The sequence below is a fragment of the Triticum dicoccoides genome, chromosome 3A, assembly GCF_002162155.2.
Source record: "Triticum dicoccoides isolate Atlit2015 ecotype Zavitan chromosome 3A, WEW_v2.0, whole genome shotgun sequence".
Taxonomy (NCBI): Eukaryota; Viridiplantae; Streptophyta; class Magnoliopsida; order Poales; family Poaceae; genus Triticum; species Triticum dicoccoides.
This window is the reverse complement of record NC_041384.1, coordinates 304006871-304019696: the sequence shown is the minus strand read 5'-3', so window position 1 is coordinate 304019696 and position 12826 is coordinate 304006871.

Genomic DNA, 12826 nt, shown 5'->3' with positions numbered 1-12826 from the left:
ACTGGGAGAAGTGCCTTCCATTCGCCGAATTCGCTTACAACAACAGCTATCAATCTAGCTTGGGTAAAGCCCCTTTTGAAGTTCTCTATGGACGACGATGTCGAACACCCCTTAACTGGTCAGAGACCGGGGAAAGACAATTCTTTGGCCCGGATATGATTCAGGAAGCAGAAGAACAAGTTCGTATCGTTCGTGAAAAGTTGAAAACAGCCCAATCTCGTCAAAAGAGTCAATATGACCGAAAACATAAGGCTATGACTTTCGAGGTTGACGAGAAGGCTTATCTTCGGGTCACCCCTCTGAAGGGAACCCATCGCTTCGGTATCAAAGGCAAATTGGCTCCTCGTTACATTGGACCTTTTCGCATTCTTGCCAAATGAGGAGAAGTTGCCTACCAGTTGGAACTACCTCCGCACCTCTCCAGAGTCCACGATGTCTTCCACGTTTCTCAACTCAGGCGTTGCTTCTCGGATCCTATCCGTGAAGTGGACCACGAAACGCTTGATCTCCAAGATGATCTTACATATCGAGAGTACCCCATTCGTATCCTCGATCAAGCCGAACGTACCACGCGACGTCATAATATCAAGTTTCTCAAGGTTCAATGGTCGCACCATTCCGAGGATGAAGCAACTTGGGAAAGGGAGGATCGTCTTCGACTCGAGTATCCCGCCTTCTTCCCGGAGGAACCCAAATCTCGGGACGAGATTCTTTTGAGTGGGGGTGAGTTGTCACACCCTAGCTAGTCATGCATTAGAGTGTTGCATCATGTTTACTCTTTCATCAGAAACTTGAAATGGGGATCTGTGAAACCCTCAGAACCATTTTGAAAATGACCTAAATAAAAATTTCTCCAAAAGGGTCCAAGAAAATGCTCATGTTGCTCTCTGAAAATATTGGACAGAGATAAAAATCAAACCAATATTTTTAGTGGCTCATGGACATTTATTTTGGGCATTCGGAATAAATGCATAAATATTTGCATTGGAAATATATTAATTATATATATTAATATATGCCCAAATATTATGCCAATTATAAAAGAGCTCTGGAATAATATAAATAGCTCCTGCAAAAATTGGCATAAGTTAAATAAATGATTTAATATATTATTTAAATCAAAACAAATGTCAGAAATTAAAAAACAGAAAAATATATAACAGGAGGAGCTTACCTGGGCTCCTCCACTGTGCGGCCCAGCCAGCTGGCTGGCCCAGCCGGCAGCCGGCCCAGCCCACCTCCCTCCTCTGTCGTCTTCGTCCCGACAGAGGGAGGGGAGTGTGGCCGGCGCGCGCGCGCGCCACCGCGCCACGCCACCTGCTCGCCTGCTTGCCTGGCCTCCCCTCCTCGCTCGACGCCCTGGACGACGCCACGCCCTCCCCCCTGCTCTCTCTCACTCTCCCCCGGCTCTCCCCTCCTCTCCCTCGCTCTCTCTCTCGCCCGGCCGAACACCACCGTCGCCGCCGTTCGCCTTAGCCGCTGTCTCCGACCACCCCTCGCTCCCCCGACTAGCTCAGGAGCTCCGCCTCGACTCCCTCTTCCTCCCCACCGCTCCACAGCTCCCCGGAAGCCCTGCATCGCCGCCACGTCGCCGTTCCCCTCTTCGGGCTCCGACCACCGTCGCCGTCGAATTCGCCGTCTCCAGCGCGTCCCCGAGCCCGCTTTGACGCCCACTGCAACCGCGGTGAGCTACCCCACCGTTTCCCCCTCTCCTTCCCCTCGTTCCCTCACCGTAGCCACCTCCCCACCACGGCCGAACCTCCGCCGTCGCCGAGCTCGCCGTCGACGCAGCTCCGGTGACCATTTGGTCACCCCGGCGAGTCCAACGAGTTCGCAAGACCCCGTAGAGCATTGCTAGCGCCTCGCTTCGCTCGACTTCGAGCTCCAGCACCGTTCCCGTGCACGACCGAACCCCGGCGGCCGCAGCCGAGCTCGCCGCCGTCGACTCCGGCCACCCCGACCCCAACGGGCTCCGCCAAGAGCTGCGGGTTGGCCTCAGCTCCACTCCGGTGGTCTCCGCGGCCCTCTGGTGGCCGAAATGACCAAAACCACTTCCGCCGCCGCGTCGGGCTCGCCGGCGACTAAACGCCGGCAGCCGACATCCACTTTGACCACGGGTGGGCCCTGGTTGACTCCCCTGAGTCAATGACAGGTGGGGCCCAGCCCTGTTAATTAAACAGGATTAGTTTTAATTAAGTTTTAATTAAAATAATCACCCTGACATGCGGGACCCACTGTCAGGTTTGACCTGGACCAGTTCCGTTGACCTGCTGACGTCACACTGACGTCAGGCTGACGCAGTAATTGATTTTTTGGATTTAAATTAAATCAGGAAATTCCAGAATATTATTTAAACTTCAAAAATTCATAACTTTTATTCTGTAACTCCAAATTGGACAAATTATATATGAAAAATGATCAGAAAAATCCAATCTATCCATCTGTACTATTTTCATGCATGATCAAACAAGTTAAATTGATGTTTTAAGCAGAACAAGAAAAGACACTTAAAAAGGCCATATTTGAATTTGGAATTTGAATCTTGATTCAAATTTGTTCAAACCCTTCTAGCTTTAGTTGCATTAGCCCAATACACTCATATTGCCATGTTTCATGCATGCATCATATTGTTGCACATTGTTTGGTGATGCTTGTGTATCGATGCCCTTTGCGACAGGTTCTGTCCCCGAGGAGTACCGTGATTACCCTAACGAAGAACCGTATCCGTGCATCGAACCATCAGGCAAGCAACCAACCATTTGATCATATCGATACAATCCCATGTTCTCGCTCCTGCTCTCTTTTACTGCATTAAGACAACGCGTTTCAAACTGCTGTGTGCTACGGTAGTTGAACCCATTTCCTCTGCATGACCTGTCATTGCCACAGTAACTAGATGAAACCCACTAGCAAGTGTAGGAGTTGTTTGAGCCATATGTATGTGATGTTCCTACCTTGCTATGCCTGCTATGCTTAGAGTCGTGTCAGGTCTGGTTCATTTGGGTGATGGGCTAGAGTGAAATGTTTATGTCGGTAATGAGAGTGGTGTGGTGAACACGATTTGGTAAAGGTATCGATGAGAGGCCATGTAGGAGTACATGGTGGGTTGTTTCATTGAAGCCGACCTTAAGCACTGAGATCTGTATGCGTGATTTAAGATACAGCTACTACCATGCATTGGGCCCTGAAATATGACCCCGCTCGACTTCTTATTCACCCTAGCTCTCTGTCCAGGAGTTGCAAGTAGTTTCTGGTGTTTGTAGCCTACTGGAGGCCGTGGACAGCGCTGACCGTAGGGGTGGGCTGTGATGCGGTAGGTACGTGGCACGGTGTACCGAATACCCGTTAGGTATCTCGGGAACCCTGTTCACATCGTTCGGGGCCGTATGGGAAACCTCGGCCGGACTCCCTGCGGATGGAACCTGAATAGGCGATAAACCTGGACTAGAGGCTTAAGTGTTTAGGTAGGTCGTGGTCTACACCCACGTCGGCTCTCGCTTGAAGTCTGCCGAGCACATGTCGTGTGCAGACGCTAAGTGGTGGAAACATGTATGAAGAAGTACACCCCTGCAGGGTTATCATAATCTATTCGAATAGCCGCGTCCGCGGTAAAGGACTACTTGGTTGCCTATACAGTTCATAGACAAGTAAATGGAAACTGTTAAAAGCCTCAAGATAAGTGTGAGTGCCGAGGATGGCTCTTCCGTAGGAAGACGGAGGTGGATCCTCGGTAGTGTATTGAATTGGTGAGTAGTGGACTCGTGTGCGCAAAACCATTTCAAGTTGGAGTATCGTAGGATAGTTTAGCCAAGAGTCAAAGCTGGCTTGCTGCAATAACTCCACCAACCCTTCTTGATACTATGCATGTATGTAGGATCTGATGTAAGTCTTGCTGAGTACCTTTGTACTCATGTTGCTATAATCTACATTTTTTACAGAAGACGCTGCAACCCCTTCTGATGGGTTCTATGTAGACGTTGACATCAACGAGTAGGCTAAAGACCCAGGTGGTGACCCTGAGCTTGTGAAGGACCTCGTAGTATAGCTAGGCTTTCCAAGCCTCTTTTATTTTACTAGTTGTCTGTACTCAGACAAGTTACTTCCGCTGCTGGTTTGTATGACTGTATGACTTGTATGTGGGGTCGTGAGACCCGTACCTTTGTGTATGTTATGTATGGCTCACTGAGCCTTAAATAAAGTACTTGTGTCATAGAGTCATGTTGTGATGCTTCGTTGTATTTGCACATATCGAGCATATTGTGTGTATGATTGAAATGCTTGGTATGTGTGTGATCTGACTATCTAGTTGTCTATCTTTAGTAGCCTCTCTTACCGGGAAATGTCTCCTAGTGTTACCGCTGAGCCATGGTAGCTTGCTACTGCTCTGGAACACTTAGGCTGGCCGGCATGTGTCCTTCTTCGTTCCTGTGTCTGTCCCTTCGGGGAAATGTCACGCTTTGAGTACCGGAGTCCTGTTAGCCCGCTACAGCCCGGTTTACCGGAGTCCTGCTAGCCCAGTGCTACAGCCCGGACCCACTTGCTGATGACCGACACGTTCGAAGCTGGGTCATGGATGCCTGTCCCTGTAAGTCTGTGCCACTTTGGGTTTACGACTAGTCATGTCAGCCCGGGCTCTTTATCATATGGATGCTAGCGACACTATCATATACGTGAGCCAAAAGGCGCAAACGGTCCCGGGAAAAGGTAAGACGTCACCCGTGGGGATACCGTGCGTGAGGCCGCAAAGTGATATGAGGTGTTACCAGCTAGATCGATGTGACATCGAGTCGGGGACCTGACACGGACTGCTTGAAGACCCAACATTCTCTATGGGTATGATTTGCAGGTTTATCGGGGGTGCTGTGGATCTGACATAGTTTGTCCAGAATCTTGTTCAGGCTGGACAGTTCGTCTCTGTTGCCTTCGGAGGGCAGCTTTTGCTTATCTGGCCGAGAGCTTCTGAATCCGGCTTTTACCGTCGTGCTCTTCAGGATGTCTTCTTTATTCCGGCGCTTGTTTTTGCTACATCGTGGCTTCTTGTTTCCGTCCCTGACTTTGGATGTACTTGGTTCGCTGGTGCTGCATTGGGCTAACCAGCTGTCCTCGCCCGCACAAAAGCGGGTCATGAGGCTTGTTAATGCTGCCATTGTTCTCGGCTTTTCTTGGCCGAGGTGTCTGGCAAGCCATTTACCTCGAACGTTGTGCTTGAAAGCTGCTAAGGCTTCGGCGTCCGGACAGTCGACTATTTGGTTCTTTTTAGTGAGAAACCTGTTCCAAAGCTTTCGGGCTGACTCTCCGGGCTGTTGAGTTATATGACTTAAATCGTCTGCATCCGGTGGTCGGACATAGGTCCCTTAAAAATTTGCCTGAAAAGCGTCTTCGAGCTCTTCCCAGCTTCCAATGGAGTTTTTGGGGAGGCTTTTACCAGTGCCAAGCTGGCCCTTTGAGCTTGACGGGTAAGTACTTGATGGCGTGGAGATCGTCTCCTCGAGCCATGTGGATATGGAGGATGTAGTCCTCAATCCAAACCCCAGGGTCTGTCATTCCATCGTACGCCTCTATGTTTACGGATTTGAATCCCTCTAGAAATTCATGGTACAACACCTCATCGGTGAAACATAGGGAGTGTGTGGCACCCCTGTATTTGGGTGTACCGTGGTGTTCGGATTTTTGTTGTGTTGCATTGCTTGCTGGAGCGCACTTGCTTGGCCCGTAGATGGATCTGGTTGCGTCATCCTTTTGATGCACGTCCTCACGTGGATCGCTTACTGGCTTGTGTGCGGCGTCATTTGCCGCTCTATGTTGGCCACGAGGTCGTCTATCCGACCGGATGACTGTTTTGTTTTTTGATTGCGGGGGATCTAAGGCCTCCTCATCGAATTCAGGTAGCAGCTTTCGCTTCGGGTAGCTCTTTGTGTGGCGACTACCGCCGTACTTTGCTTCAGTGTTGAGTACTTCATTCCATCTAATTCTGAGTGTGTCTTGTGCAGCCCTGAGCCTTTGCTTCTGCTTTTTCAGACTCCTCGCAGTGGCAACAAGCATTTGATGGGTATTCTGTTGATCCATGTGCCTGTCCGGTGTGATGTCATCCGGACTGTTATCTTCGCCGGAGTCGGGTTGTTCGCTTTGATTCTTCATGTTGCCGTGGTCGGACGGTGGTTCAATGCCGTGTTTGTCGTCCGCTGGCTCACCCTGCTCTATCACTGGGTCTATATGATCGATGTTTCTGCCGAGGCGGGATTGGGAGCGGCGCTTACGCCGCCGCTTTAACTGCTTCTCGAGGGAACGATCCTTCGCTGCGTCCTTCCGTTCCTCGCCTTCGTTTTCTTTGGGTGTCTCCACCATGTATACATCATATGATGAAGTGGGCGTCCAGTGCCCTATGGGCAGTGGCTCATGTTCGTCTCCTGCATCGTCGTCCATACAGTCGATGTCTTCGGAGTCGAAGGCGAGCATGTCGGTCAAATCGTCGACAGTGGCTACTAAGTGGGTGGTGGGTGGGCGGCGAATTTCTTTGTCGTCTGCATCCCGATCTGGCCGGCCATAGTTCGGCCAGGACTCTCCTGACAAGGAGAGAGACCTTAATGAGTTCAGTATGTCGCCAAAGGGCGAGTGCTGATGGATATCCTCGAAGGTGAACTCCATGATCGGCGCCCAATTGGATTCGATAGGCATGGGCGCAAGCGGTTCGGAGTCCGTGGCCAGGGAAGAATCCGGCAATTCGGTGTCACGACTCCCGTGAAGGGTAAGGTCGATACTCGACTCGATCGCCGCTGAGAATGCAGCCTCCTTGGCGGGGTCTATCCACCCATCCATGGATGGCACAATTGGCTCCGAATTTAGGGTCGGAGCGGTTGCCAGTGCGGTCTCCAGAACACTGTCCGATGGTAGAGCTAAATCATGCTCATCGTGACCGTACGGCGCACTCGGCAGGGGCTCGAATTCGTCGAAGATCAAGTCTCCGCGGATGTCGGCCGTGTAGTTTAAGCTTCCAAACCTGACCTGGTGGCCAGGGGTGTAACTCTCGATCTGCTCCAGATGGCCAAGCGAGTTGGCCCGCAGTGCGGAGCCGCCGGATACAAAGATCCGTCCGAGGAGAAAAGTCTCACCCCGGACTACATCGCTATCGATGATGACACAGAGGAACACTCAATGAAAGCACCAATGTCGGTGTCAAAACCGGCGGATCTCGGGTAGGGGGCCCCGAACTGTGCGTCTAGGCGGATGGTAACATGAGGCAGGGGACACGATGTTTACCCAGGTTCGGGCCCTCTTGATGGAGGTAATACCTTACGTCCTACTTGATTGTTCTTGATAATATGAGTAGTACAAGAGTTGATCTACCACGAGATCAGAGAGGCTAAACCCTAGAAGCTAGCCTATGGTATGATTGTGTGTTGTTGGTCCTATGGACTAAACCCTCCGGTTTATATAGACACCGGAGGGGGCTAGGGTTACCAAGAGTCGGTTACAAGGAAGGAAATCTACATATCCGTACTGCCAAGCTTGCCTTCCACGCCAAGGAGAGTCCCATCCGAACACGGGACGAAGTCTTCAATCTTGTGTCTTCATAGTCCAACAGTCCGGCCAAAGGATATAGTCCGGCTGTCCGGATACCCCCTAATCTAGGACTCCCTCACACCGGCTTGATCGATCGGGGTCCCGTTCATCCAGCGGCAACGGCCTCTACTACCACGGGGTCCTGTTCACCCAACCCCCACCGGGAACTGTTCATCCAAACCCCCCCCCCCAACAACGCTCAATGCTCATCCAGAGGAAGCATCGATCGACTTCAGTTAGCAGTAGTAGCAAAGGAATAACTCGGGTTTAGTTAACAACAAGGGATCAATCAATCCCTTGGGATCAGTAACGCGTAGCCTGCAGTGCAATCGCTCGGGTTCAGTTCCCTGCTTCCCTAGGGTCTTTACTGCGAGGCCTTCTTCGAGCCAAGATCGTTGCCGCAGCGCCTTGCCCGTACCCCATGAGATCCAGCAAGTCCGGTGCCTCCCCAAGCCCAGTGGTCGTCCATGTCACCTCTGGCCGCCAGGACCCTCCAGCAAGCCGCCGCCACTGTCCAGGACCACCATGGCCACCCCGAGTTCCTCAGGAAGCCGCGCCGCCCCCCTCTGGTCATGACTTCGGTGAGTTCCGGGCAGCCCCGCACTGGAGCTGTTGTTCCTGCACCACCGCAGCGCCGTGTTGCCTCCTCCTCCTCACCCGTGCCTCCTGCCCCAACAGCCTCCTCGCTGCCTTGGCTTCTTCTCCGTGCGGCTCCCTCCTTGCACCTCTGTTTCCTCCTAACGCGGACCAGCGCTATGGCTGCTGCGGCGCCCCTCCGCCTCCTCACTGTCATGCCGTTGAGGCCACTGACCCTACTGGCCTCGCTCAGGCAGGCCGCTGCTGCCGCTCCCCTACACCTTCAGCTTGGCCCTGTGTGCATGCGGCTGTTGCCTTGCACCATGCATCCTCCACTGATGCGAGCACGACATCCGCAAGACGCTGCCTCCGTTGCACCCTTATTGAGCAGGAGCACTTTGGATTCTCCAAGTACGACTACATGGTGAAGCATCAAGTACCTCTACCACCATCTTCGGAATCCCAAGAATGCCAAGTACCGCGACGCCCGATGCCTACAGCGACTACCGACGCCGAAGACCCATGAACCAAAAACGTCAAGTTCGACTACCATCGACATGCACATCGCCAAGTTCCACTACCGTCGACCCGTGTATGACTACTGCCGTCGTGATTTCGACTACGAAATGTGTACCACTACTTCCAATACCGTTGCGAGAATGACTACTTCCCTCGACGAACTCGAACCGCCCCAGAATCGCATGCTTCGAAGGTATAACCACCGAGACGACCGTCCGTGAACGAAAGCATATGTTGTATGACATGCATGTTTAGATATTGTATCCACCCGTGAACATTAGTTGTTCCCTCGTTTGGCACCGTCTTTGACACGTGGGAAACTCGGTAACCAGGATCACTCCTCGCCACTCTTGCATGTTTCGCACATCCACACTTCCTTTTGCACCTGTATCTCCATGAGCTACTGGAACCGGGATGTCGCCGTGGCACCAATTCCATTTCACCGCTGTGGCACCCTGTAATGACCAAACCTCGAAGGATTTGAGTCTCTGTGCTTACCGTGCTAGTCCCTGGATCGAAGTCGCTAGCACACACAGTATAGATGAATACCAGAATAGCAATTGCATCATTTACTACAACGTATGATCCAGAATATATAAAATAAAACAATCTGCATAGCACTTGGATAGCTTTATTCAATCAAACAGCGGAGAGTAGCAGAAAATAACGATGAGTCCCATCATAGCCCACTAGCGATGCTGAGTGCAGACTCGCGACCCTAACGGTACCTTACTCTTCGTCTGAATATCCTGCAACATGAGACGTTGCATCCAAATAGGTCAATACTTGGAATGCATTTGCAAGTTACACAGGAGTAATAATATACCAGACCTACATGTATATGCATAGTATAAAAAAATGAAGGCTTGAGGGTTTATTTTTTTGCAGAAAAATGATTTTGTCCTCATAACTACCTAATAGTCAAATTTTTATTTAGTTCTTTTATTACTACAATTAAATACACAAGGTTGAGTTGGCAAAATCAACTCCAACCTACCATTTATTAAGTTTCCCAACAAATTTACTACGTGTCACATCTGTCAAGATCATCCAACAACTGTAATGGCCTAGCCGCTCAAATTTACCCATAACCGGGGCACGGCTAATCATGATTAGTTTTTAATACTCTGCAGAGTTTAGTACGCTTTACCCACTAGGCCCAACCCAAAGATTGAGACGAAGTCTTTCAGAAGCAGTCCCCTAGTCCCGGGAAAATTGGGATGTTACAAACCTACCCCCCTTAAGATGAATCTCACCCTCGAGATTCGGGCTGGCTAGCAAATAGGTGTGGGTGATCCTGCCTGAGATCCTCCTCTTGTTCCCAGGTAGCTTCCTCCTCTGTGTGATGATCCCACTGAACCTTGCATAACTTGATTGTCTTGGTGCGAGTAACTCTCTGTGCAGTCTCCAGAATCTTAACAGGCTTCTCCTCATATGTCAAATCACTCTCCAACTGAATTGCCTCAAGTGGCACTGTGTCCCTCAATGGAATATCCATCATCTCTACATGGCACTTCTTCAACTGAGATACATGAAACACATTATGAACTCCTGACAAGGATTTTGGCAACTCCAGCTTATAAGCTACCTCTCCTCTACGCTCCAAGATCTTGTAAGGCCCCACAAAACGTGGTGCTAACTTACCCTTGATTCCAAACCTCTTAATTCCACAAGTGGTGAAACTCTATGATATGCACGGTCTCCTACCTCATATGTCACCTCCTTACGTTTTGCATCAGCATAACTCTTCTGCCTGGACTGTGCTATCTTCAGCCTGTCACGTATCAACTTGACCTTCTCCTCAGCATCTCTGATCAAGTCTGGTCCAAAGAATTGACGTTCTCCAACCTCATCCCACATCAATGGTGTCCTGCACTTCCTACCATACAATACCTCAAATGGTGCCATCTTTAGACTAGCCTGGTAACTGTTATTATATGAGAACTCTGCATAAGGTAAATTATCATCCCAACTGGACCCATAGTCCAAAGCACAAGCTCTCAACATATCCTCCAAAATCTGATTTACCCTCTCTGTCTGCCCATCTGTCTGTGGATGGAAAGCTGTACTAAACTCCAGCCTGGTGCCCAAGGATTCATGCAACTGACGCCAAAATTTGGATGTGAACTGAGTACCTCTATCAGACACTACCTTCCTTGGAACTCCATGCATACAAACAATTTTAGACATATAAATTTTTGCTAGCTGAGCACTGGTATAAGTAGTCTTTACCGGGATGAAGTGAGCAGCAACTTTAGTCAGACGATCAACAACTACCCAAATAGAATCATAACCTGACCGAGTCCTGGGACCTATAATGAAATCCATACCAATCTCATCCCACTTACAATCAGGTATAGGCAATGGCTGTAACAAACCTGCTGGCCTCTGATGTTCTGCTTTAACTCGCTGGCACACATCACATGTTGCAATATACCCAGCAATTTCCCTCTTCAGGCTAGGCCACCAAAATCTTTCCCTCAAATCCAAATACATCTTAGTATTACCTGGGTGAATAGAATAAGGTGAATCATGTGCCTCCTGAAGAATCAACTTCCTGATATCTGCATCCCGAGGTACACAAATACGCTTCTCAAACCATATGGCCCCATGTTCATCCTCATGGAAACCTTCTGCCTTACCGTTAATCATATTCTCTTTTATCTCAGCGATCTCCTTATCACCCTTTTGAGCTTCTTTGATCCTGTCAAGCAAAGTAGGCTTTACCTCAAGTGTTGCTAAATAACCCTTAGGAACCATCTCCAACCGGAGATTCCTGAACTACTCACATAACTCTGGTGGCATATCATCAATATTAACTGCATTAGCATGGCTCCTACGACTCAATGCATCAGTAACAACATTAGCCTTACCAGGATGATACTGCACATTCAAATCATAATCCTTAATAAGCTCCAACCATCTCCTCTGCCTGAGGTTCAAATCCTTCTGAGTAAAAATATACTTCAAGCTCTTATGATCAGTAAATATATCACAATGATTACCAATAAGATATGGCCTCCAAGTTTTCAATGCATGCACAACTGAGGCTAACTCCAAATCATGTGTAGGATAATTATGCTCATGATTCTTAAGCTGGCGTGAAGCATATGAAACAACTTTACCTTCCTGCATCAACACACTGCCAAGTCCTTGACGAGAAGCATCACAATATACCTGGAAGTCCTTATGTATATCTGGCAGAGTTAAAACTGGTGCTGTAACCAAATGCTACTTCAATTCCTGAAAGCTGGCTTCACATTCATCAGTCCAAACAAACTTCTTCTCCTTCTTCAACAATTCAGTCATAGGCTTTGCAATCTTGGAAAAGTTCTCAATAAACCTCCTGTAATAACCTGCAAGGCCCAAAAAGCTGTGAATCTCTCCAACTGTCGTGGGTGTCTCCCACTCTGTAACTGCAGCAACCTTAGATGGATCAACTGCAACTCCATTACCTGACACAACATGTCCAAGGAATGCTACCTCATCCGGCCAAAACTCACATTTGCTGAACTTGGCATACAACTGATGTTCCCTTAGTTTCTCCATTACCAAACACAGATGCACCTCATGCTCTTGCTTATTCTTGGAGAACACCAATATATCATCAATGAAAACAAACACAAATTTACCCAAGAACTCCATAAACACCTTGTTCATCATATTCATGAAGTATGCAGGGGCATTAGTCAATCCAAATGACATAAAAGTATATTCATACAACCCATACCTCATGGTAAAAGCAGTCTTGGGAATATCTTGCTCACGAATCTTTAATTGATGATAATCAGAACGAAGATCAATCTTAGAAAACACAGTAGCTCCCTCCAACTGGTCAAATAGATCATTTATCATAGGCAAAGGATACTTATTCTTAATGGTTACCTCATTCAGAGAACGATAATCAACACACATCCTCAAGGTACCATCCTTCTTCCCCACAAACAAAACTCGGGCTCCCCAATGTGATGAACTTGGGCGAATAAATCCTTGTGCCTGCAATTCTCCTATCTGGTTCTTCAATTCCTCCAACTCCTGAGGAGGCATTCTATATGGTCTCTTTGCAATAGGTCCAGTGCCTGGTATTAAAAAATCAGAAACTCAATATCTCTATCTGGTGGCATACCTGGCAACTCCTCTGGAAACACATTTGGATAATCTCTCACAACTG